Genomic DNA, 24,491 nt, shown 5'->3' on the forward strand with positions numbered 1-24,491 from the left:
TAAGCATGCAGTAAATGATGGCTATTATTATAATGCATTCCAGGTGCATAGGTACTTCATTCTGTGTTTTCAGCGGGACTCTTAAAGACAAAGGCACACTGTGCAGACATACCTGGTGTACACTCTGTGTGATAACACCTTTCCTTAGAGACTTCTATTTAATCTCATACATGCTCTTATGTTGGCCCCATGGTAACAGTGTGATTGAGAAAGACACACTCACCAAATAGTTTGAGCTTCTGCTTTCCTGATTGCTGAATTTCTCCCAGTTAGCACCCAATCTTTTGTGCCCTAGGATTCTATCTTGCTTTATATTTGAAAATTAAACACCGTTCTTGAAGTTTGGGTTGTAGGAATGTATGTTTTTTCCTCCTATTATATCATTATCTCAAACTTTAAAAAATACTTTTACTTTATATTTCCTTACTAGAAAAAATGTATTATCATTAGGGTGAGGGAGATTCAGGCAGTCTCATGGGCTTTTAGAAATGGTTTCATACAAGTCACTCATTGTTTTGAAGTTCATGGTACATTTCAACTTGACAAAGTTATTCTAGGTCCTGGGAGGGAAGTGGTGCAGATGATTCTCAGAATTGGTGAAATAACTTAATAATCTAATACATAAATATGATTGCTGGATTATAATTATAGTTATGATTGCTAGATTATAATGGTAACTCTCAATTGGGCATACTTGTAAGAAAAAATGCTTTTCTCTCCAGAAAATCTGTTGTGGTTTGGAGACCTGTTGCTGAAAGGGCATAAAGAGAACAAAACTTGTATTAGTGTGGAAGTATATTCTCAAGTTGGTAAACAGAACCAGCTCCTAAATATCAACAAATATTAAAACGTATTTAGCATCTAGGAAACCAAAATAAACAGTGATTTCTGAAATGACCCCTAAATCCCTTATAATGTTATGTATCTATTGATTCCAGGCACTGGGAAGGGAAAAGGCAAATCTCATCTTCTCACATTGCAACCAGACAGAACACAAAAGGGGTGTTGTGTGTATGTGACAGAGAGAGATTGCTGATGGACATGGGCATAGCCCTGAGGCATGGCTGGGGAAGATGAATTATAGAGTGATGATTTCTGCATAGTCAGTTAAGGAAGAAAGTGCAGAACATTTCCACATACATAGAGCAAGAGGGAAGGGAGCAAAGGACATAAAAATGCAAAATCCAGGAGAGAGAGAGAGAGAGAAAGAAGCTGGATGATAGGACAAGCAGGAATCTTGAGTGAAGAAATGCTGGTTTTTCTTAGACCACCAAACCCATTGACCATTTTAGTTTAAAGCTAGGCAGAATCCCCGCAAGGATAATAACGTTGACTTTTTATTTGTGAGTGGAGGCCTGTCATTACTTCTATGCCTAAGGTTTGTTTTCTAGACCTCTGACTCCACTGCCAGGCAGTAGGAACTTCTGGAGAAGCTATCTGCCAGCTGGAGCACAGGATGGAAGGGGTGGGTGGCAAGCAACAGCGGGTTCCCGGCACTGCTGCCTGACACACGCCCACAACCAGTTCCTTCCTGGTCATCACCAGTCATCTCTCATCTCCCTCTTCCAGCCAACTTCCAGTTGGCGGCCAGCCAAATAAGACATTGAATAAAGAAGGATGTTCGTTCTGTGTTATGTGTATAGCTTGAAACTTAAAGGTATGAGGGAATGTAAAAACGCTTCCCCAAAACTGTTTAAAATCCGTAAGAGTTTGGGAAATGATACAAAAAATTAGACTTGTAATTTACGTAGGCATTTATTCTTGAATAGTGAACTGTGTTTGCTTTATGGTGTTGCACCCATGAAGCTGAAATTTCATGCAGCAACCATTACACCACTTTTGTTACCATCCACTCTGAGTCACATCTGTTCAAATTCCCCAGTCTTCTGCCAACTGATGGTTTTTTGTTTTTTTGTTGTTTTTTTTTTTTTTATCTCTCCTCCCCTGTGCTATTAACTGTAGAAAGGAGGGGCTACTTAGTAATTCTACACCTGTTAAAGTCCACGCCTATCAACTTGTTAAGCTTCCCAAACAAGTGCAGGGTAAAGCATGAGAACATCAGAGTCTGGGGCGGCGGCGGTGGCTGCAACGGTGGCTGTGACGGTGGCTGCTGCTGGGTTTGGCTTTTTGGATTTTTGTTCAGAGTCGCTAATGTATCCCCCACAATGGCAGTTGATGACAGCAATTTATATTCCAGAACGAAGAACAAACTAAATTCATCTCAAAATGATTATAAATCATCAAGAAGGAGTAGCCTGCCACCTGAACTACTCATAGGAAATGACATTAGAGGAAGACTTCAAAAAAACATTAAGAACTTGGATCCCATTCACCTGAGGCACCCAAAGAAGAGACCATCCATATTTCCAGGTAGGAATTGTTTACATTTATACCATCCAATTGAAACAAAACCAAACACACACACACACAGATTATATTTCCCTTGTTACAATCAGATGTTCATTTAAAATTAACTTGGGTTACATTCGAAGACTTTAAGTAAATAAACATGTCTGAATATAAAAGTTAGAACAATTGTTTGATCTGAAAGCACACTATCTTCTTCCTTTTATTTTCTTTATTGATTGTAACATCTTTAAGGACCTGTAAATAGGCAGCTATTTTATTATTTGTTGGCATCAGCAGGAATGTGGAACTACTTTGCTTGCAATCCTGAAGAATTCCATTGATGTATTTCATTCTCTGGCATTTTTTTTTTGCAATATTATTGGATTGTTGAGTGAAGTTGATGTTTGTGTGCACCAAAAATTAACACCATTAAACACTCCAATGCATGCTTCAAATTCCTGTCTTGCATCAGAGCCTAAAACCATTTGTAGTAAAAAGCTCAACTGAACAGTGTGGATGGTGAAATATATTAGAGCACAGGAGACATGGATTTCAGTCTTGATAAAGGGACTCTGATGTCTGCCCCAGATGTTTATGTGTGGATATTATAGATATGTAGATTGTCAGAGATACCTGTGACTGCGAACCTTAATTGAGGTAAGTGATCACTGGAGAGTATAAATTATATGAATTATATAGCCAATTTGGTTTTAATACTATTTGCTTTGGAATTTCCAGGAAAAACTGAAAGTGGCCTTTTTGTTATGGCTGATCAATTTATTGGAGCCTTCTTTATGGGGGACAGATGAGACTAAATTATTTTTTGGTTTTCTGTATTCATAGAGTTAACCCAACACTTAGGGCTAACTCTATGAATGTAGGAAACCAAAAAATAATTTAGTCGAGTTTTACTTCATAAAAATTATATGGACTACCCAAACAGCTGACTCTTTATACTGCTTTTGGAAAGCGAGAAGATAAAGATGATTTAGAGATATGGGACTCAAAATTACATTTCTTCAAGAAGCTATTTTAATAAATTTCTTCAGTTCAGTGACATTGCCCTAGTGTCACACTCTTCTGCAGAAAAGAAGCAAAACTCAGCCTGGAGTGGGCCAGAAGGTGTAAGCATGTGAGTGTGTTGGGGGAAGAAGAGGGGGATGATATGAAAAGTGCTGGAAAGAGGAGCATTTGGGTGCCTGAAGTATTTCACAGAGCACAGTCACTTTCTGCCTGTTCGCTTGATCTCCTGAGGGTATCAAGGAGCTCAGGCCTGCTGTGTTTCCTAAAACTACATGGTATGACGTACTTTCTGATGAATTGGTTCACTAGCCCTTCTTCCAGAACCTTCTTGCAGAGCAGTTCTTCACCTTTTGCTTTTTCTTCTCTTAACATTATTCTTTGGTTAATTATGTCTGGATTCAGGTATGTTATAATTCATCCTGCACTTCTCTGCCACCACCGACATAGCCCCACCCCCATACTTCATGAAGCCTTCTTCTTTCCAAACAACTGGATCCAGGGGAATGCCTCACTCCTGCAGCCAGCATTCCTGCTTTGCCCTCTCGTTCTATAAGGTCATCTGGCCCTGGCTGGTAGCTACAGCCACAAACTTATGAGAAGGCCTCTTGGCTTGAATCTTACATAAGTTGTCCTTTCTAAGATCTTGAGTTGACATAATTAATTTGACAAGGTGGAGTTGTGAAAAGAGCACTCAACTTCAGGGAGCTGAGTTCCAGTCTAGACTATGTCCTTAACTACCTGTGTATGTTCTCCAAGCTACCTCACTGACCCCTGTGACCCCTCAACTATACCACCTGTTTCTGCTCTTTCTGTGCCCAGTACTCTCCTTAAGGGCAGCAGCAGAAGAGGGGCGCTTCCCACCCCTCTCCCAACCTCTCCACCAGGGTCTCCAGTGGACAAGTTACAGAGTCACCTGTCCAAACTTTGTGCAATACTTACTGGCTACTTGATTTCTAAATCCCCGCTATGTAAACCACGACTCCACCCTCAGTCAGGCAGGTTTCACTAACTGACTGATTTTTACAGTGGATGATTTAGAAACTCCACTGGGCCATCAGTTTTCCCACAGTGCCTGCATACCACCCGAAAACAGAAATGCACACAGATTGTGATAACCATTCCCATTCTAGCTATGCAGTGGCACATAAAGAATAGGCATAATAGATGTGGAACCCAATGGTCAGAGAAATTAAGGCACATCTCAAAATTAATAAACATCAAAACTAAGACTCAGACCTTGGTCTTTTGACTCCAACACTGAAGCTGTTTCTACTCTGTTCCACTTTACTCCATTGTCAACTGTTATCATTTGTCTGATGAGATTCAAGACTTGAAGACATGTCAGTGTTCCAATCAGCCTACACTCTGACCCTTATATACATACAGACAACTTTATCCTCTGCCTGAAGTCTTGTATTTTCAATCCTGCACCGAATTATTGATTGATTCACTGATCACTTCATTCACAAAATAATCATTTGGTTCTTACATTGTGTTAAGGATAAAACTTCAAGGATCTAACTGCATATTACCCTTTTTTTTTTTTTTTTACCCATTGCTCCTTTAGGGCCATCTCACACTGCAGATAGTTACCTAAAATGCACATCCACTTGTTTCATTCTCTTGCGTAAAATTCCTCAAGGTTACCACTGCTGTTAGGATGAAGTCCAAACTCTTTATTATGAAGTACAAGAGATGCAAATTCTGGCCACTGCTTCCATCCCCAGCCTCTTTTCCAGCCCTCCTTCTCCTTGTGTTTCAACAAATTCAGCCACTTTCAGATCCTCATGGTCCTTCACATTTGCAATTCTAGTGTAAGTACTGTATACTCTACCTGAACAGTTTCACCCAACCAGTTTCTACCTTGGCTTTGGGGGTCAACTTGACATCCCCTCTTCCAGGAAGTTTTCTTGATGCCAGTGTTTGGGTTGGGTCCTTTCTGCATCCTTCTCATAACACCTGGACTTTTCCCTATCATAGCACTTATCACACTATATTGTCATTGTCTGTTTACTTCTCCGTATCTCCCACTTGCCAGTGACCCAGGAACGATATCAGTCTTGTTAACCATTGTATACCTAGTACCTATCACAATGCCAGGCACACAGTGTGCGTTCAATAAATATTTATTCAATTGACTCAAATCACACTGAATGGAATTAACTCCTGGTATACCTTGTGTGCTCTGGCTTCTCCCAGACTCCGTCTGTGGCATTCTCCCTCACCTCCCAACATACAGACGCACATTACACACACACACCCTGCATTTCTGTTATGCCTTTTCTTCCATTCTTCTGCTGGTTAAAGGCCAAATCCTAGGCTTCTATCTTCTTCCTCTGACCTCCTTTAGTTTTCCTTGATGCCACCTCCTTGACCTCAGGGATGCATTATAGTAACTTTATGTTTGTATGAAAACTCTCTGAAAAACAGAGACTATCTCAGTTGCTTCCTTGCGTGGCTTATTTGTCTAGGAGGGGGGAAATTGCACAAAGTAGGTATCCCATCAACATCTAGTGGTTAATTAACTGATTTGCTATGAAGCTGTGTCAACTCTGTGGAGCCTATCTGATTCTGGCTCCAAGAAAGAATTAGTTGGTAGATAGAGATTGCCAAAGGGAAAGGTCTTTATACTGATTTTTATAACAATCTGAACTTCTAGTTGGGGGAAAATGCAGGTATGGCTTATCTTAGTGTGTCATTCATTCATTATTAGGATTCTACTATATGCCGGGAACCATTCTAGGCCTTGGAAAGAAAGCAGAAAACCAGACAGTTTCTGGTTTAGGCTGATGGGAAAGAATTTTCCTAGCAGGGTACCTTGCGTATTGCACACCTCAATAAATATCTCCAGAGTAAAGGAATGAATGACCCTCGTGGTCACAGCAACGAATCTTAAAAGAAGAAACCAATATATTTTAAAGTCATATTTATATAAAAACATTAAACTAACATTTTGTTTTCTGTTAAAAAAGCCTCAACAATAGAATGTTAGTGTGAGTTATTTGGCTGAGGTTCTATGGTCTTGGGTCCTAAGAGACCAGGCCTTAAGAGTCTAGGCCTCTGTAGCAAACAGGCAGCCTGTTTGCTAGTTCCTTCTGAAAGAACTCCAGCAGCTGAGTTCATAGCAGTGGGCCTAGCTTGGTTTAAGGAAGCAAAAGGGAGAGAGAGAAGTGGTCCTGACACACATCATGCCCACAGGCATCTCAGATTAAAATGAACATCTCACCCTGCACCTGGAAAAAAGGGGGGCTCAGGCACCAGGTGTGATGGGTTGTTCATTCAGCACTCTTAAACCAACAAGTTGGGATGTTTAATCAGCTAGTTCTTATACTATCATGCTGATTTTACAATTATCTGTTGTGAAAAGCAAGGAACCATCTGCTTGGAGGAAACAGGCAGCTCCAGGTACTTCCTTGTTGCTTAGTCAGAGGACAAGTGTGATGAGGACTGTTCACAACCAAGAGGAAAAGAGAGCCCTGGCCAGGACTCACATAGCAGGAACACCAGCATGTAGGCTAACGTTGCTTCTCGTTTTTAAGCCAAAGTTCTATTCCAAACACAAGTTGTTTTTTTTTCTCAAATCCACAATCTAAAAAACTTACTTAAAATTATTTTATTTTTATAATTAAATGGATTTTGAGCATTTCTAAAGTTAGACTGCTGTATTTGTTTTCTTTCTGCATGTAGGTTTTTATTGGAAACATAAGGTAGTCATAGTAACAATGGTGGCTAGATGCTTTCTGACCTTCCTTCGGGTGAACAGCCTCTGTCAAGGAACTGTAGAGATGGGGGTCTGGTCTGGGTTCCCTCCTCAGAGCCTCCTCATCACAGCACAGTGAAGGCACTCTGTGATTAGGCGTGTCTCCTTAAGTGTTATGTTCTCTGTTAGAATTCTGTCATTCTGGAAGCCTGCAGACAGGTGCGTTTGATGACGTTTCAGTGGGGCCTTCAGGAGACATGCAGAACTTATGGTCAGGGCATCCATAAACATGTGCTATGAAGAGAGTGCCTCCTGAGATTGTATTCAGTGGCCTTAGGTTGCAAATGGGCTCAGTGGTTACAGTTTGTGAGGACAGGAACAGTGTCTTCCTACACCGTGGTATTCCCCACAACACTTACCACAGGGTTAGGTGCTTAAGAGCTGGTGAAGTCATCAGGCAAGGTGGAAGACAGACGACGTGCAAGAAGTGTGTCACAGCCACTCAGCTGGCCACACCCCTGCCCATCTGGTCATGCAGCTTCCTTAAATAGCTGCTTCTCAGGCAGGCCTTGCTCAAGGCCAGAGTCAAGGGAGCCTCAGAGACAAGAGTTTGAACACTTCCTGTCATGAGAGGACTTCAGCCCAGGGATTTCACAAAGTCAGTATCTGCTTCACAATTGGTTTCATGTTCTGATCCCCCATCTTACTAAACATGTAATCTGGGACAAGCCACTGGCTCTCTCAGAACCTGTTTCTTCATCTGTGAAATGGGAATGCAAACACCAGTTTCACCAGCTGTCTTAAACCCAAATGAGATAATGCATAACTACAAAATGATACACAAATGAGGTTGACTGTACTATTCTTATTCCTTGGTGGCATTAAAGGTTTTTTTTTCATAATTAGTACTTTTTCTTTGAATGTGTGGGTGGTAGATGCAATTGGAACCCTTTTGCAACTCTTCTTGGTTGGAAAGTTATCTAAAGTTGCTAATCAGACCCTCTGCTAATGTAAATTCTATATAATGAGACACTGCTAAACACCCATGAATTTTAACTTTCTCATTAAAAAGGATGACATAGAAACCCTTCTTTGTAGTCAATATAGATGTATTTTCTCAAAGTGAATCATTAAACTTAAGGGCTTTGTCATGTGAGGCCTCTGAAAATTGTACAATATTAGAAACATCAATGTCTGTGTTTAATAAACTTACTGGTAGCTTTACTGTGTTGAATGTCTCCACCTAATTTTGTTTGTTTAAAACCTTGCTTTTGGAAATTTAGCCCTTCAACTTTTCTTTAACAAAATCTTGGAATGAACTTCTGATTTAAAAAAAAAAAAAGCTTATATATAATGTTGTACATGAGCTCACCACTTGAAAGTAATTTACTTAATGAGATTAAATTTTAAAACCTTTAAGTGTCAACACATTTTTATTTAAAATTTGATATATATGGCCTTTCCTGTTTAAAAATACTGATTAACAAAAACTGAGATAGCCTGTTTACTTTTTATTTATTTACAATAAATAAATACAATAAATAAAATTTATTTATTTATTGGACAAGTTTACTGAGGATGGAGTTTTTGGTTTTGTTTTGCTTCGTGTTCTAAAAAAGGACGGAAACACACCCTTTCCTTAGGCGTCCTGCGTCCCCCGATTCCTGCTCCCTGGTTGCCGCGTCCTTGGCTGGCGTCAGAAAAATGGCTACAAACTTTCTAGTAGGTGAGAAGATCTGGTTCCACAAGTTCAAATATGGCGATGCAGAAAGGAGATTCTACGAACAGATGAACGGGCCTGTGGCCGGCGCCTCCCTCCAGGAGGCCAGCATGATCCTCCATGATATTGCCAGAGCCAGAGAGAACATCCCGAAATCCCTGGCCGGAAGCTTAGGCCCAGGGGCGTCTAGCGGCCCCAGCGGAGACCACAGCGAGCTCGTCCGGATCGCCAGTCTGGAAGTGGACAACCAGAGAGACCTGGCTGAACGTGCTGGGGAAGAGCTTGCCCGGCCACCGGGCCACAGCTCCGCAGACCCAGCACATGTCTCCCATGCGCCAAGTGGAGCCCCCGGCCAAGAAGCCAGCCACACCAGCAGAGGATGACGAGGACGATGACATTGACCTGTTTGGCAGCGACAATGAGGCAACAGCTGCGGCATTACCAATGAGGAGCGGCTGCAGCAGTACGCGGAGAAGAAGGCCAAGAAGCCCGCGCTGGTGGCCAAGTCCTCCATCCTGCTGGACTTCAAGCCTTGGGACCATGAGACGGACACGGCCCACCTGGAGGCCTGTGTGTGCTTCATCCAGCTGGACGGGCTGGTGCGGGGGGCCTCCAAGCTGGTGCCCGTGGGCTACGGTATCTGGAAGCTGCAGATTCAGCGTGTGGTGGAGGACAAGGTGGGGACAGACTTGCTGGAGGAGGAGATCACCAAGTTTGAAGAGCGTATGCAGAGTGTCGACATCGCAGCTTTCAACAAGATCTGGCCTGAGTGTGTGTGTGTGCCCGCGTGCGTGAGGCCCTGCCACAATTAAAAACTGAGACCGGCAAAAAAAAAAAAAAAAAAAAAAAAAAAGGGACGAAAACAAACTTAATGAAGCTATTAGTGGTAACCTGGTTACTTTTAAGGACAACTAAAATGCTAATACTATATTATTTATGTGCATGATTTATTAGCAAGGGGAAACTGTTTTTACCTTTATGTAGGGACTGATAGTGAGCCCAGTATGAGCAGAAAATGTTAGATTTATAGCTCAACTTTAGATTTTTCTCCTTGTCATGAAAAAAAAAATCAAAAAACAGGGTTCTGAATTCAAGACTTGCCTTATAAGTATATTGAGAAATGACTTGAAGAGATGTGGCCTAAAAGCAGTTCCTTTTCAATTGTTGCTCTATAGCTAATGTGTAGTTACAGATTTGAGAGCTTCCACATAATTTTCTCTCACATTCCTAAATAATGCTCTAATTATATATTCATATCTGGACTATGAAAATATTTTTATATCTGTGTAATTTAATATTTACTCAATATACTCCAGTAATACTTTTTAAGCACTTGTAGTTGTCTAAGTAATGCTTTTAAGTGTTTGAGAGGATAGTGGCCATCCAGTTATTCAGTTAAAAAAGAAATGGCCATACCCAACGTTCTTTCAAATAATTTGGGGGAAAGTAGCTACCTAAGGAATCTTTGCTTAAGTATTTAATTGTTATACCTCCATCTTTTTTTATAATCTGGAAGAATATAGATTTGGGAATAGAGGTTTAAAAAATGGGATGAAATGGATAGTTTTTGGTGACATGAACATAAAAACTTTCATTACAAGATGGTCAGAGCTGGGTGCAGTGGCTCACGCCTGTAATCCCAGCTCTTTGGGAGGCTGAGGAGGGCAGATCACCTGAGGTGAGGAGTTCGAGACCAGCCTGACCAACATGAAGAAACCCCATCTCTACTAAAAATACGAAATTAGTCGTGCTTGGTGGCACATGCCTGTAATCCCAGCTACTCGGGAGACAGGCAGGAGAATCCCTTGAACCCGGGAGGTGGAGGTTGCAGTGAGCTGAGATCACGCCATTGCACTCTAGCCTGGGCAACAAGAGCGAAACTCTGTCTTAAAAAACAAAAACAAACAAACTGGGCATGGTGATGCAGACCTGTAATCCCAGCTACTTGGGAGGCTGAGGCAGGAGAATCGCTTGAACTCAGGAGATGGAGGTTTCAGTGAGCCGAGATGGCCCCACTGCACTCCAGCCTGGGTGACAGAGCAAGACTCCATCTCAAAAAAAAAAAAAAAAAAAAGATGGTCAAAGTATTTTTCAGTCATTATTTTAATGTTTAGAATTTCCATCCTAAGTGGTGTTCATTCTTTTGAGTTAAACAACTGATTGTCAATGTACCCTTGAACATCCTGGGAGTTCAAAGCACATAGATGGAGGAACAACAAAGAAGATGTGTAGTTTTGTCACTAGATTAGATTTATTGGTGTGTTCTCTCAGCTATCAAATAACTTCTCTCCCACCTTGACACTTAAGACAGACTAAAGTCATCTTAATGAATAATTAATACTGAATAAAGCTTTAGAGTAACTGATTTTTATAAGCAAGAAAGATGCAATTTCAAGATACACTATTTGTAGGTTTTAAGTATCAAAATAGATGCCGAAGGATAAATGAAAGGTATACCTAAGAAAGACTACATCTATTCAACAAAAATCTAAACTATGTTGTTGCACGTGTATTGGGTGCAAAACACAGTACAAGGACTCAACCATTGTTAAGACACTGATACACAGTAATCTGCTTTCCTATCTAATTTTTTGCTAGGAGAGCAGAATGCTTTAATTTGGGTTTTCCTGCTTCATTGACATCAGTATTTAAGCTTCCCTATTGCACCAGCTAATGGCAATACTGACACTATGTCATCTGGTAGAGAATCCCTAATTGGCAATGAAGTATTTTCCTCCAGGAAAGTCCCAGGGGCCTTAGGTGTCCTCCACATCAGGGTTTCTTAGTTGGGGGTTTGTATGCTTTTTGTAATTTATGTCTGTTCTCCACCCTCTAAAAAACAGCTAAGTGGCAAAGGGTCATAAGTCAAATATCCCTCCTCAAGTCCCAACTCAGGAACAGTTTCTGGTTTTTTGAGAGTATATTGGAGCCCCTGCATAACAAAAGGAATATTAACTTACCAATTTAGGGCTTTTGTTTTCAAACGATTGTGCAAATCTGAATTTCTGGAGGAGGTTTTCCAAAATCCACAGGCACTGGCCAAGAGATGTGATTTACCAAGTCTACACTGAGCCAGGCATCTAACTGCGGTGTGAACATTTTCCCAGGTTCATCTGATGTTTGTCCCATCCCCTGGTCAAGAACTACTGACTTAAAGAAAGTGGAAAAGATCTTCAAAGATCGAAGTTTATTTGTAAACTATTCTAAGTTTCACGTGTAAGAAGCAGGAGGCAGCTATGCCTGGCAGGCCTCTGTTGCTTCCCCTTGCAATCCAGTCCCCTTCCACGTACCCACCCAACCACTACCACCCTCGAAGTTTAGTGTATTCTCTGGCAAGAGAGGAACCTGTAATTTGAGTTTCATCATATGCAAAGTGCCTCTGTGTCCCCACTCATAACTGTAAAAACCAGAACTGCAGAGTGCAGAGGTCCAAACATACCCATATTACGGTCTTTGTTCTAAATCCTGCTCACACCATAGGGTAAAATATTAGGACTCGCTCTGTGCCTCTCAACCATCTTTTTTTTTCCTTTTATTTTTAGTTGACATATAATAATTGTACATATTTATGGGATACAGAGTAATATTTCCATACATATATACAATGAGTACTGATCAAATCAGGGTAATTAGCATATCCATCACCTCAAACATTTATCATTTCTCTGTGTTGCAAACATTTAGAATTCTCTCTTCTAGCTTTTTTTTTTTTTTTTTTTGAGTTGGAGTTTCATTCTTATCACTCAGGCTGGAGTGCAATGACGCGATCTCGGCTCACTGCAACCTCCGCCTCCTGGGTTCAAGCGATTCTCCTGCCTCTGCCTCTCAAGTAGCTGGGATTACAGATGCACGCCACCACACCCAGGTAATTTTTGTATTTTTGGTAGAGATGGGGTTTCACCATGTTGGTCAGGCTGGTCTCGAACTCCTGACCTCAGGTGATCCACCCGCCTCGGCCTCCCAAAGTGCTGGGATTACAGGCGTGAGCCACCACACCCAGCTTTGGCTTTATGAGAATGTACAATAAGTTATAATTAACCACATTCACCCTACAGTGCTACAGAACACCAGAACTCATTTCTCCTATCTAGCTGTAATTTTATATCTGTAAACCAACCTGTCCCCATCCTTCCCTCCCCCTTGCCCTTCCCAGACTTTAATACCCCCAGTCCTACTTTCTACTTTCATTAGCTCAAATTTTGGGGGGGCTCCCACAGGTGAGTGAGAACATGCAACAATGAATTTTTTAAAATGGTAACAGTGCCTGTTAGAGGCAGCTGATTAGAGTAAGTTGGATGAATGAGAAACATTTCAAGGTTTTTAAAAATAAAAGCTCTCAACAATACAAGTGATATTATAAAATATAGAAATGTTTAATGAAGAAGAGTTAATGAATATCATCGGTGATACTGAGTGCTGCACAGAAACTTCATTACTCAGAATTAGGGTAAACTATAGCTACATATTTTCTTTTGTTACTGAATCACATCCATATGAAACAAATAGCAATCTGGAAACTTCTCAAAAGAAATATTCTCAAAATGTGATTATTTATAATAAGGATGCCATGAATCACTATATAATTATTTAAACAAAAGGCAAGGCAGTTTTGGAAAACTATAAACATTGCAAAGTTATGGCCTTGTATTTTTTCTTATTTTCTGCTACATTAGAAAGAAATTTGCTGTTTCAAATATACTCAAGCTGTTCAGTTCTTCAACAAAAAGTAGGTGACTGAAAACTGTATGTTTAACTATGCTTAAGTTAATATTTATAGTAATGATAGAAGCCATTTTATTGGCAATATATCACTTCCTGATTTCCACACCAGGCATTCCCACATGCACAAACAGGTGTGTGGGAGGAAGGGAAATGGGCAAGAATGATTTCCTTCAAGAGGCTACTGAGAATGAAAACTCAAAATCTGCACAAATAGGGGTGGTGGAAGGAGAGAAAGAAAACTCCATGCCAGAAATAACATGCTTAGCAGAGAGAGAGAGAGAGAGAAGAAGAAGAAGAAGGAGGAGGAGGAGGAGAAGGGGGGGAGGGGGAGGGGGAAGGGGAAGGGAGAGAGAGAGAAGGAAGGAGAAAGAAAAAGAAAGAGAAAGAGAGAAAGAAAGAAAAGAAAAAAGGAAGGAAGAAGAGGAAGGAGGAGGAAGGAGGGGAAAAAAACAGCAGAAATAAAGTAATGTGGCACCTATATGCACAGACATATCTTCCAGCAGGTAAAGTGTGAAGTAGTTTTTTTTTGAAAAGTTGATTGATACACACAGGGCTAGATAACTGATAAACTGCAGAGAAGAAACTGGGTTTGGTGCTTGCCTGTGGGAAATGAGGTTGTTCCTTAAATGTCACCTAGATGGTTAAAAGGAAGAGAAGTATGAGTGAGTCACTGCTGATTTGATGAGTAAGGGTTCCTTCTTTAAAAGGTTCTTTGGGATGGGCATGGTGGCTCACACATGTAATCCCAGCACTTTGGGAGGCCAAGGTAGGCTGATCACCTGAGGTCAGGAGTTCAAGACCAGCCTGGCAAACATGGCAAAACCTTGTCTCTACTAAAAATACAAAAATTAGCCAGGCGTGGAGGCAGGCACCTGTAATCCCCAGCCACTTGAGAGGCAGAGGCAGGAGAATCGCTTGAACCCACGAGGCAGAGATTGCAGTGAGCCAAGACTGTGCCACTGCACTCCAGCCTGGGTGACAGAGCAAGACTTCATTTCAAAAAATAAATGAATAAAGTAAAATAAAATAAATTGTTCTTTGAAAGTTCCCAAACATTGAAAATAATGATGGATTAACAGAAGATTGAATGAAATGAGATAGTAAGAATCGAAGGTTTCTGTTTCATTCTCCCCCCAAAACAACAACAGACTCTTTTATCTCTAACCAACTGCTGCCTTTGGAGGTTTTATAGGAATGTTGGCTGGGGTAGAAGTGGAGAACGAGACAGGGAGAGAGAGATTGAGGCTTTTAAGAGTTGCTGGCTACTCCTTCTGTTGCACTTCTCCTTGAAAGGCCTCCCTAGGGCAGTCTACCTCTTATTGCTCTAAAATTAAGTTAGGATCTAGCTCTGTTGTAGTTGGGCAGCAGAGGTAGACATTATGCCAATATATGCCATTTTGATGTTCAGATAGAAGTCCAGCATTGTGAGTTACTTTCATTATGTGTGAAAATACGGTGTGTAGAAGTAGATAAAAATTTGCTCAAAAATTCACTACATTCTTTCAGGAGCTATAGCAAAGCAGCAATTTATGATTTTGTTTCTTTTAAATGTGGAAGTTTGGGATTCACAAATGCTATGAAATAGATAAATACATAAAAGTTGTACACAAAATGCACATTAACCAGCTGACTAGAATTTTGCCCCAACCCCGAACTGGAATGTTTATGAACCCCTAATCTCTTGTACTCTGCAATTCTAACCTCAGTGTGCCACATTGCTGCATGTTACTCATTGCTGAATGGAGTGGCACATAACATCTATTTAAATGCCGCATAATAGAACCATGGTATCATTTAGGACTTTAGATAAAAGTTATAAAATTTGAAATGCCATGAATTTCATCCCAGTGACAACATTTCTGTAGTCAGCTTTTAAGGAATATGATTAGATGAGATGTATACTCCACTTTTAAAATATTTTAATTATCAGAATTATAGAATTACATGTTTATTTTTTTAAAGTCACATAGATTCTTCAAGCTTGGATCTTACCAAGCCTGGACATCAATGAGCTATTTCAGTTTGTTGTTGTTGTTGTTTTAATCAATGATAGGGCATCTTGGAAAGCCTATGGCATTTCCTCAAAAGTTTCCTTCTTATTTTCCCTCCTAATTATTAATCTTACATAAGATGTGCCAAGATTGATTCTTGGGGATTTACTATTTTTTGTTTATAGATCAAGCTTCAAAAAGTGCATGGTAGTTATGCTGTTGAAGAACTTAGACAAGAAAATAACTCACTTGGCAGTGAGCACAGTGGAGAATCAAAGAATCAATGAATTGTGGATCTGAAAGAAATCACAGAGAACATCAAATTCAGTGCACTCATTTTACAGATGAAAAACTGTAGACCTACAAAGACAGTTGACATGGAGGGTCTTCTGATTCCCATAATGTTCTATAGCATCATCCTTCATGAGATCATCACAGAAACCTAGTTTAAGAACCTCTGGGTCATTTTTGTATGCATGAAAAGTGAGAAGAAGATGATACCCACACCTTCCTGTGGGTCCAGAGGCCAGCAATCCATGCATCAACCTGTGTTTATTAAATACCCACATGCCCTCTGCTGTGCACCAGATATTGGTGGGCAGGGCTGGTGTGTAGAGATTGGAAGTATTAAAAAGTACATGTCAGTCAGACTTGGTGAGACACTTAACTCACAGGTGAGCCTTAGCCTAGTGCACAGCATCAAGACCTCAACTGGTTTTATTTTGCAGTCTGTCCTTAAGAGAGAAAAAGTCCTTCTTTGATGAAAATAGCCATTAGGTGCAAAAGAGGAGATTTTAGTTCAAGGTATTATAGCTTTAGCTGAAGGAAACACACAGGAAATGTGATTCTCCTCAGAGATGTGATCCAGGAGAAAACCAGGATCCTAAACATTCCTTTTTGAGGAATATGTCTCAGGAAATATTCCTTTTGAAAGATAAGGGTCTACTAAATGGTCACCATCCTCACAGACTGAGATTTGTTACTACTCCCATTTCACAATGAGGAAACTGAGGCATATGGAAAACAATCTGTTAAAAGTTAAGAGAACAAATTTGAAACTGGGTGAAAAATTGCAACTTCTTAGCTTTAAGTTCTCCTTTACGAAATATTCTCTGAAGTTTATTCCATTCTCATATTAAAAAAATTTGTAACCAAAAGCAGCATTACTACTATGTATCTTAGTAGTTGAACAATAAAGTGCATCATTTTTCCCACACAGATAATAACCAAATTCTTATTTAAAAATCAATTAAGAAACCTCTAATTAAAGGGGCAGTGAATGGAAACAGTAGACTTGGCCTAAATATGCTTGTGGAGCAGCTGGGGGCCTGCATCTGTCATGGGTAAAATACTTTACTCATTTGTGGGAAGTGGGTCCCCTTTTGTAGGTTGTCAGGGCTCAATTTAGTCCCTGAAAAAGATGTCACCCTATTATTTTATGTGGTCCTCAGCTTAAAAAGGTGTCTAACTGTAAGTACTACACCTCTAAAGAGAGATGTTAGAAATAATCACTGCCTTGGAAAAAAGATTCTAATAAAGCAAATTTTAAAAACAAATACAAAGCCAAATTTCTCCTAAGCACAAGAGTTTGAATATGTAGAAGGTCATTTTATTTGTTTTTTGTTTGTTTTGTTGAGTAGTAGAAGGAAAAGATCATATGACTTCATATAACCCACATGGCATCTGGGAGCACTTTGCTCTTAAAATTTAAGTAGATTGGTCAAGCTTCCATTCCATACATAGTCTCAGGCTCAATCCAAAGATTTTTATAACTTTTCAGGGACATGGGTCCTTGTGCTTAAGTTTCTGCTCCTGTGAATGTTTTGTTTGTTTGTTTTTCCTTTTTTGGTCGTTTATGATTTTTTTCCCTGATATTGTCTCTATTCTGTACTGTGTGTGGGTTCAGAAATGAAGTTCACCTTCTTGCCTTGATTTCTGCAAATAAAAACTCAACCCAATCATAAAAGCCTCTGTATGTGTAGTGGATTCTACTGGATGTCTGGAGAGACAAAAAGAATTCCAGAAGTAGATATTCATTCAGCACAAACAACTTTGATTTAACAGCAGAGGGCCCTATTCTTGAAAAGCCCTCTCAACCACCCTCCCCTTCAAGATTTCTTAAAGCGTGTTCTACCAGTATTCAACCTCTGGCCATCAAGATGGCTCTTTTTTCCTTCTCTTCCATCTTTCCTTTCAAATTTCTTTTTACCATAATGTCCCCAGAATTTTATTTTCTTCTTCCTCGATCATATAGAGCATATCTGCTCTTTCCAGCCTTACTCCCAAGCCCTTCTTCAGACCTATCATTGCACATCTGAAACCAATCAAGGTACCCCTCATAAACCAAAGGACCACCTGAGACTGCTCCCTTTCAGCCCATGGTTATCATAAGGGTCCATGAGAACCATCTGCAAATCTTGTTAAAATTTCAGATGCTGGTTTATCAGGTTTGGGGTTGGCTGAGGAATATGTATTTTTAATAGTCATGATTTGGTTCTGTTAGAGGGATCTTCAGCTTATTCTTTGAGAAACTCTGTAGTCTAACAAGACTCATCCTCTGCAGAAGGCAGTTGGAGTCCAGAGAGCATTTTTTTTCTCTTTTGCATATACGGTAAACCTTAGTCCAAACAGAGCCCTGGAAAATATGCGTGGTGATTGGAGTTAAACATCCCTGCATCATCCTGTTGCTCAGACTATCTTGCTTACCAAAGACTATGCTCTTTTTAGAAGCTCTATCAATTAAAACTTTGGTACACCCATTAGGAAGGGATAAGACTCATATTTCTCCTGTCTTAAGAGGATTTCTCTTGCTATGAAAATGGTTGTATTCACTTGAACAGGCACAGTGACTGGTTTAGTTAAGGGACATAGAAGATAAAACTTGTTTGGGGACAACCCAGGGAACTTAAAGGATCAGTGAGCAAGACTATCTTGTTAGCAGAGTTCCACATTATTTTATATTTTTATTAATTAATAGTTTGTGATAAGTTCATATGTTAATTTGAGTAACAGCATTACTCAATGAGGGTAGCTTTTTGAAAAATAATTTAATTACAAAAAATCAGAAAACTGATTGGAGGGTGATTATCAAGTGTATAAATTATCCATACTATGAATTGATAAATTTCCTTATATAAATGCATTTTAAATTATTCGTTTTATAAAAATGGGATATATGCTTTTCAGGAAGATATCAACTCTTGTGTGAATAAATAAATATCTGTATTATTCCTAAGAAGTTTACTGTCTTTTGGCACGCTTCTGTCATTTTTCTGTCTTAATTATTAGCTCTTTGAATAGAAGAGCTAAGTTTTCTATTTTTTTCCTTTCCTTGACACATGTATCCAGTGATTTCTGCCCACAGTGGGTGCTCAGGAAATGCTGATGCCGTTCATCCCCATAACTATGTTATATTCTCCTCCTTCCATTAATAGTGTGTGAATCTAACTAATAATTTACCCACCTAGTGTGCCCTGGATTCTTCCTTCTAAAGTGGGATAAAAATAATAGCTGATCCCAGGAATGTCTACCATCCTAAAGACTCCTGGAGTCTAGAACTGCATTCCTGAAGTAGTTCTCTCATCCACTGGTAGATTTTCTGTAACAATCTGCCTTTTTTTTTTTTTTCTTGATAGTGTCTCTCTCATGTTTAAGCTTTTTTCGGAATCAAGCCCACATTCTTCAGCACGGCATTGAAGACTCAGGAGCCCTCCCAGTCTGGCCCCATACACAGATGGAAGGCTTTCTTTCCTGGTCCTTATCCTTCTCTGCACACTACTCCAGTCACACCACACCATGGACTGCTCTCTGACCCTCATGGCATTCCAGTGGCGTTATGCTCTCATACAGCCTTCCTCATTTGCCCACCTTGCTTGTCTCTGACTCATATTCTATTCCAAGGCTAAGCTCAAATGTCATCATATCTCTCAAACTGTCCCTCACACTCCCACCCCCACATGATTTAGTTGTATTCTGCCTTTTGTTCCACAGGTCTTTGTACATCATGGTATTATGGTGTTTAAGTCTGTACATATGTATTTGTATTGCCATCCCCAACCCAGGCTCCAAGCCTTCTGAAGGTAGAAAACTGTATCACATAAATGAAGAATGAATGAATGAATGAATGAGTAAATATTTAGCCTATCTGTCTGAACTGCCTGCTCTGTCTTAGCCATTGGAAACATGCTTAGAACTAAATCATTTTCTAAGAAACAATAGTCTTCCTTAGTATTAATTTTATATTATTTTTCTCTCTTCTCTCCAAGCCCTTATCACTTGGATTCTTGCTATTTTACTTTTGCTTTAAGATATCCCTGTTGTCTTATTAACTACTTTGAGTCCTACACAGATTTATGTAAGTGAGAAATATACAATATCCTGTGTACCTCACCTGAGCTAAATAAAATCATTTTCCATCAAAGGAAGCATCACTGTTTTCACTTCTCTTTTCCTTACTATATTTTGGATAAAGATGATGTAGGCTTTTCATGCGCCAATCAAGTTGCATAATGTTTTTGAGTCAGTATTATTTACCAATTTATCTTGCTTCTGCTTATATTGTTGGCTATGATTATATGACAGTTTCTCTTGTCTAACACAGATTTACAAAATCAAAACTTTCTAATTCACTTTAGTTTTGCTTGTGTCATTATGTATGCCATAGTTGCAAAATTGTGTTTTGTGCAACAATATAGAAGAATAAAATACAAAGGATGAAAAGAGACTCAACAAGGGAGATAATCTTAAACTTGTCATAAAATAAAAGTGAATTTCCTAAAATTATTAATATGGTGACAAGTATATACAAATTTTGCATTAAATAATTGGGTGTAAATTCTTAACCCTAAGAAAGCTTATTGAACGATGGCTTTTTGATGTATGGAATGGATTGTTTACCAAATGAAGCAACATAACAGATATCTCTGGAATAACCAGCTTTACAGCTGACAGCAAACTCCTTAGGCCAAAGACTTTACATGTTTGGCATATTGTACTTATTGTACATCAGTGCTGTTTAAATATTTAATAGCAGTTGCTCCCATACCTATTCCTGGCTTGTCTAGCCTTCCTGACTTGTCATGTTCGTAATCAAATATGTATTTCTACATTAATCATTTGGGGTGTGGTGCCACTTTTAATCCCAGGTGGGATGATGCCATGTTCTGAAGGCTTGGTTGTGCTCTGGGTGACTAGAATAAAGATAATTAGCTATGGATATCAAACATTACTTTTTCTTTTTCTTATTTAAAAATATGTTCCTTTTTAGAGATAGATTGCTTGCAGAGTGAGCTGTATTTTTTTCTAAAGATGAAGTAGTCACTGTTTTTGAAAATACTCTAGGACCTGGGCTTCATCATCAAGGCTCTATAACTAATGACATGACCTGACCTCTCTGGTCAGTTTGGTTATCTGTAAAGAAATCCTCCTGGGCTAATTGCAAATGTTTCCAGCCCCAGAGTTTTAGTGTTATTGCCTATTTCCAGTTGTAATATTTGTGCTTATTTACTTAGAAGAAATAAATTAGTTTACTTTTAATTTTTACTGGGGAATGTAAAAAAAAAGTGCTCCTACTTAAATGTTTAATCTGTTTTGTGATTTATTTCTTTAAGGGGAATTTACCCAATATTCATTATATAGAAAAAGAGTCGTGGCAACATATGAGAACTCCAAAGCATATACATATAGAATAATCTAGCTATTTAATTATGTAAATTTTAAAAGAAAAACAAAATGTAGTGATAGAAAAGAACAAAATCTCTTGGATCTGGAGAACAAAAGTCTACTAATTGTGTGAACTGTGACCCTTGGGTTCTTTATCAATTAAACAGGAATCTTTCTGTTTACCAGAGAACAAGAAATGAGATAAAGACATGAAGATCCATTGTGATTGTGGACACTACGATAGGGGAAAAGTTTCTTTTTAAAAAAATTTTAATTTTTGTGGGTACATAGTATATGTTTATATTTATGGGGTATATGAGATGTTTTGATATGGACATACAATGTGTAAACGAGGTATCTTTCACCTCAAACATTTATCCTTTGTGTTATAAACAATCCAGTTATACTCTTTTAGTTATTTTTAAACACACAATTAAATTACTATTGACTGTAGTCACACTGTCATGCTATCAAATACTAGATATTTTTGTGTAAAGATAGTGTGAACAGACTGATGCTTTGTTTTCTGACATGGGGAGTGCCTTCATCTTCGTCCACTCACACTTTCTCTCCTGACCTCTCTTGTGACTTTTGCCACAATTTCCTTATGTCTGGCCACATTTGGAGTTACCATTTTTGCTCATGCAAAACAATATTTGTTGTTGTTACAACAACACTAATCAGCCCACAGAAGGATTTAATCGTTATTTGTTTTCATTAATAGCTTCTTCCAGACACCCAGGTGTATCTGCCAAAAGTGAAGTAGTAAAGGCCCCATGAAAATGCTATACAAACCCTTTTAATTTTACTGACTTTGACTTCCTTTCTTATCGGGGAATTCCCAGTCTCCGAAGTTTTGTTTATGCATGCTGCAGTTTCCAAGGGTGACTGCAGTGAACTGGAAAAGTTCTATCTGAAGCCATTTTCACTTGTATGAGGTTAAACAGTCATTCAAAGAAGTGAAGCCCAGTTAGGTTTTTCTGCAGGAGCACCTGAAGGCTCTGCTTACACTAAATCTTTGGAGTTAGGTAGCCTTCAACACCTAACAGCAACTACTGTGCTTCCCATTACAATTATTTATGCCTATGTTACTTTCACATTTAAATTATTAGTATTATATATCAATGTGTAGATACAATAGGGATAATACCCAGAAACATATAAGCCATGTGCACAATTTTTCTTTTTCTTTTTTTTAGAGACAGGGTCTCACTCTGTCACCTAGGCTAGGGTATAGTGGCACAATTGTAGCTTACTGCAGCCACAAGCTCCTGGGCTCAAGTGATCCACCCACCTCAGCCTCCTGAGTAGCTGGGACTACAGCTGTGCACTACCACGCTGGTTTTTTTTTTTTTTTTTTTTTGTAGAGATGGGGTCTCACTATGTTGCCTGGGCTGGTCTTGACTCCTTGGCTTCAGGTGATCCTCCCACCTTGGTTCCACAAAGTGCTAGAATTATAGGCATAAACCGCTATGCCCAGCCCATGGATGCTATTTTTAAGTGTGATGTTTTATTTATCTCTCTAAATATATTTTAAAATGAATACTTCTTCCAAGGAGTCCCTGAATACTAATTTTGACCTTTCCATCATCGACTAAGATCATCTTTCCTTATCTAATCTTCATTTTTGTGTTAGTAATACTTGTAATTTTTATTGTTCTGATCTTTGCTCCACATTTTTCTCCTCATGACTGTAATTCATAGAATCATGCAATAAATCATTTATTCATTCTGCAAACACTTTTTGAGTACCTATTACCTGCCAAGCACTAGATCTGGCTCATAAGTATTGAAGTCTCCTACTATTGTTATAGAGCTAACTGTTTTTTCCTTCAGTTCCATCAGTGTTTGCTTCATATTTTTTGGAGCTCTGTTGTTTGGTACATATATGTTTATATTTTGGGGGGGGGGTGGTGTGGATTGATCCTTTTATATTTTGGGATGTCCTTTTTTGTCTCTTATAACACTTTTTGATTTAAAGTCTTTTTTTGTCTAGTATTAATATAGCCACCACTGCTCTCTTTTTGAAGCTATTTGCAGAGAGCAGCTATTCTCATTCTTTCACATTCAACCTGTGTGTCCCTCCTAGATCTAAGATGAGTCTCAGCATATAGTTGGATTCAGTTTTTTATAAATCCATTATGCTAATCTATGTCTCTTAATTAGGGAGTTTAATTTATTTAAAATTAAAGCAATTGCTGATAAAGACTTATTATTGCCATTTTGTTATTTGTGTTTTGTAAACCTTATAGCTATTTGTCCCTCATTTCCTTTTGCCTTTCTTCTTTTGTGTTTACTTGATTTTTTTTGTAGTGACATGTTTTGATTGCCTTCTCATTTTCTTATTGTATATTCTATTTTCCTAGTGGTCACCACGGGGATTACAGTTGTTATTTCATCAAATAAGCTCTCTGTCTTTTTCTGTATCTGTTCTCCTTCTGGAACTCTCATAATGCCTATATTAGTCCACTTGATAGTGTCCCATAAATTCCTTTGTTTCTGTTTATTTTTCTTCACTCCTTTTTCTTTTCTTAATCAGATAATAATTTCAAATAACCTATCATCAGGTTTACTCATTCTTCTGCATGTTCAAACCTGCCGTTGAACCCCTCTAGCAATAATTTTTCCTTTTTTTTTTTTTTGAGATGTAGTCTTTCCCTGTCACCCAGGCTAGAATGCAATGGCGCGATCTTGGCTCACTGCAACCTCCACCTCCCAGGTTCAAGTGATTCTCCTGCCTCAGCCTCCCAAGTAGCTGGGATTACAGGCATGCGCCACCACGCCCGGCTAATTTTTTTTTTTGTATCTTTAGTAGAGATGGGATTTCACCATGTTGGCCACACTGGTCTCAAACTCATGACCTTGTGATCCACCTGCCTCAGCCTCCCAAAGTGCTGGGATTACAGGCATGAGCCACTGCACCCAGCCTCTACCAAGTTTTTCATCTCAGTTATTGTGTTTTTCAACTGTACAATTTTTGTTTGGTTCTTTTAAAAACTTTGTTGATGGTCTCATTTTGTTCACACATCATTTTCTTGATTTTATTTAGTTGCTTGTCTGTGTTCTTCTTTAGCTCATTGAGCATATTTAAGACAGTTGTTTTAAAGTTTTTGTTAAATCCAAGGCCTGTGTTTCCTTTAGAGTCAGTTTCTTGAGATTTAGTTTGTTCCTTTGAGTGGACCATGTTTCCCTCTTTTTTGTATGCCTTGTGACCTTTTGTTGAAAATTGGGCATTTGAAAGAACAGCCTCCTCTCCCAGTCTTTGCAGACTGGCTCTATGCAAGGGACGACCTCCAATAATCAGCCTCTCATGATATCTCAAGGT

General features: G+C 39.1%; 1 protein-coding gene and 1 pseudogene across 2 annotated transcripts in view; both read left to right on the forward strand.

Annotated features, from left to right (window-relative positions):
* Positions 1-24,491, forward strand: part of FRY (FRY microtubule binding protein) — a 449,258-nt gene that overhangs the window by 97,352 nt on the left and 327,415 nt on the right. The gene's annotated exons all lie outside the window — the stretch shown is intronic.
* LOC100613272 (elongation factor 1-delta-like) lies at positions 2,232-9,646 on the forward strand (annotated as a pseudogene).

This window comes from Pan troglodytes, chromosome 14, assembly GCF_028858775.2.
Source record: "Pan troglodytes isolate AG18354 chromosome 14, NHGRI_mPanTro3-v2.0_pri, whole genome shotgun sequence".
NCBI classification, from domain to species: Eukaryota; Metazoa; Chordata; class Mammalia; order Primates; family Hominidae; genus Pan; species Pan troglodytes.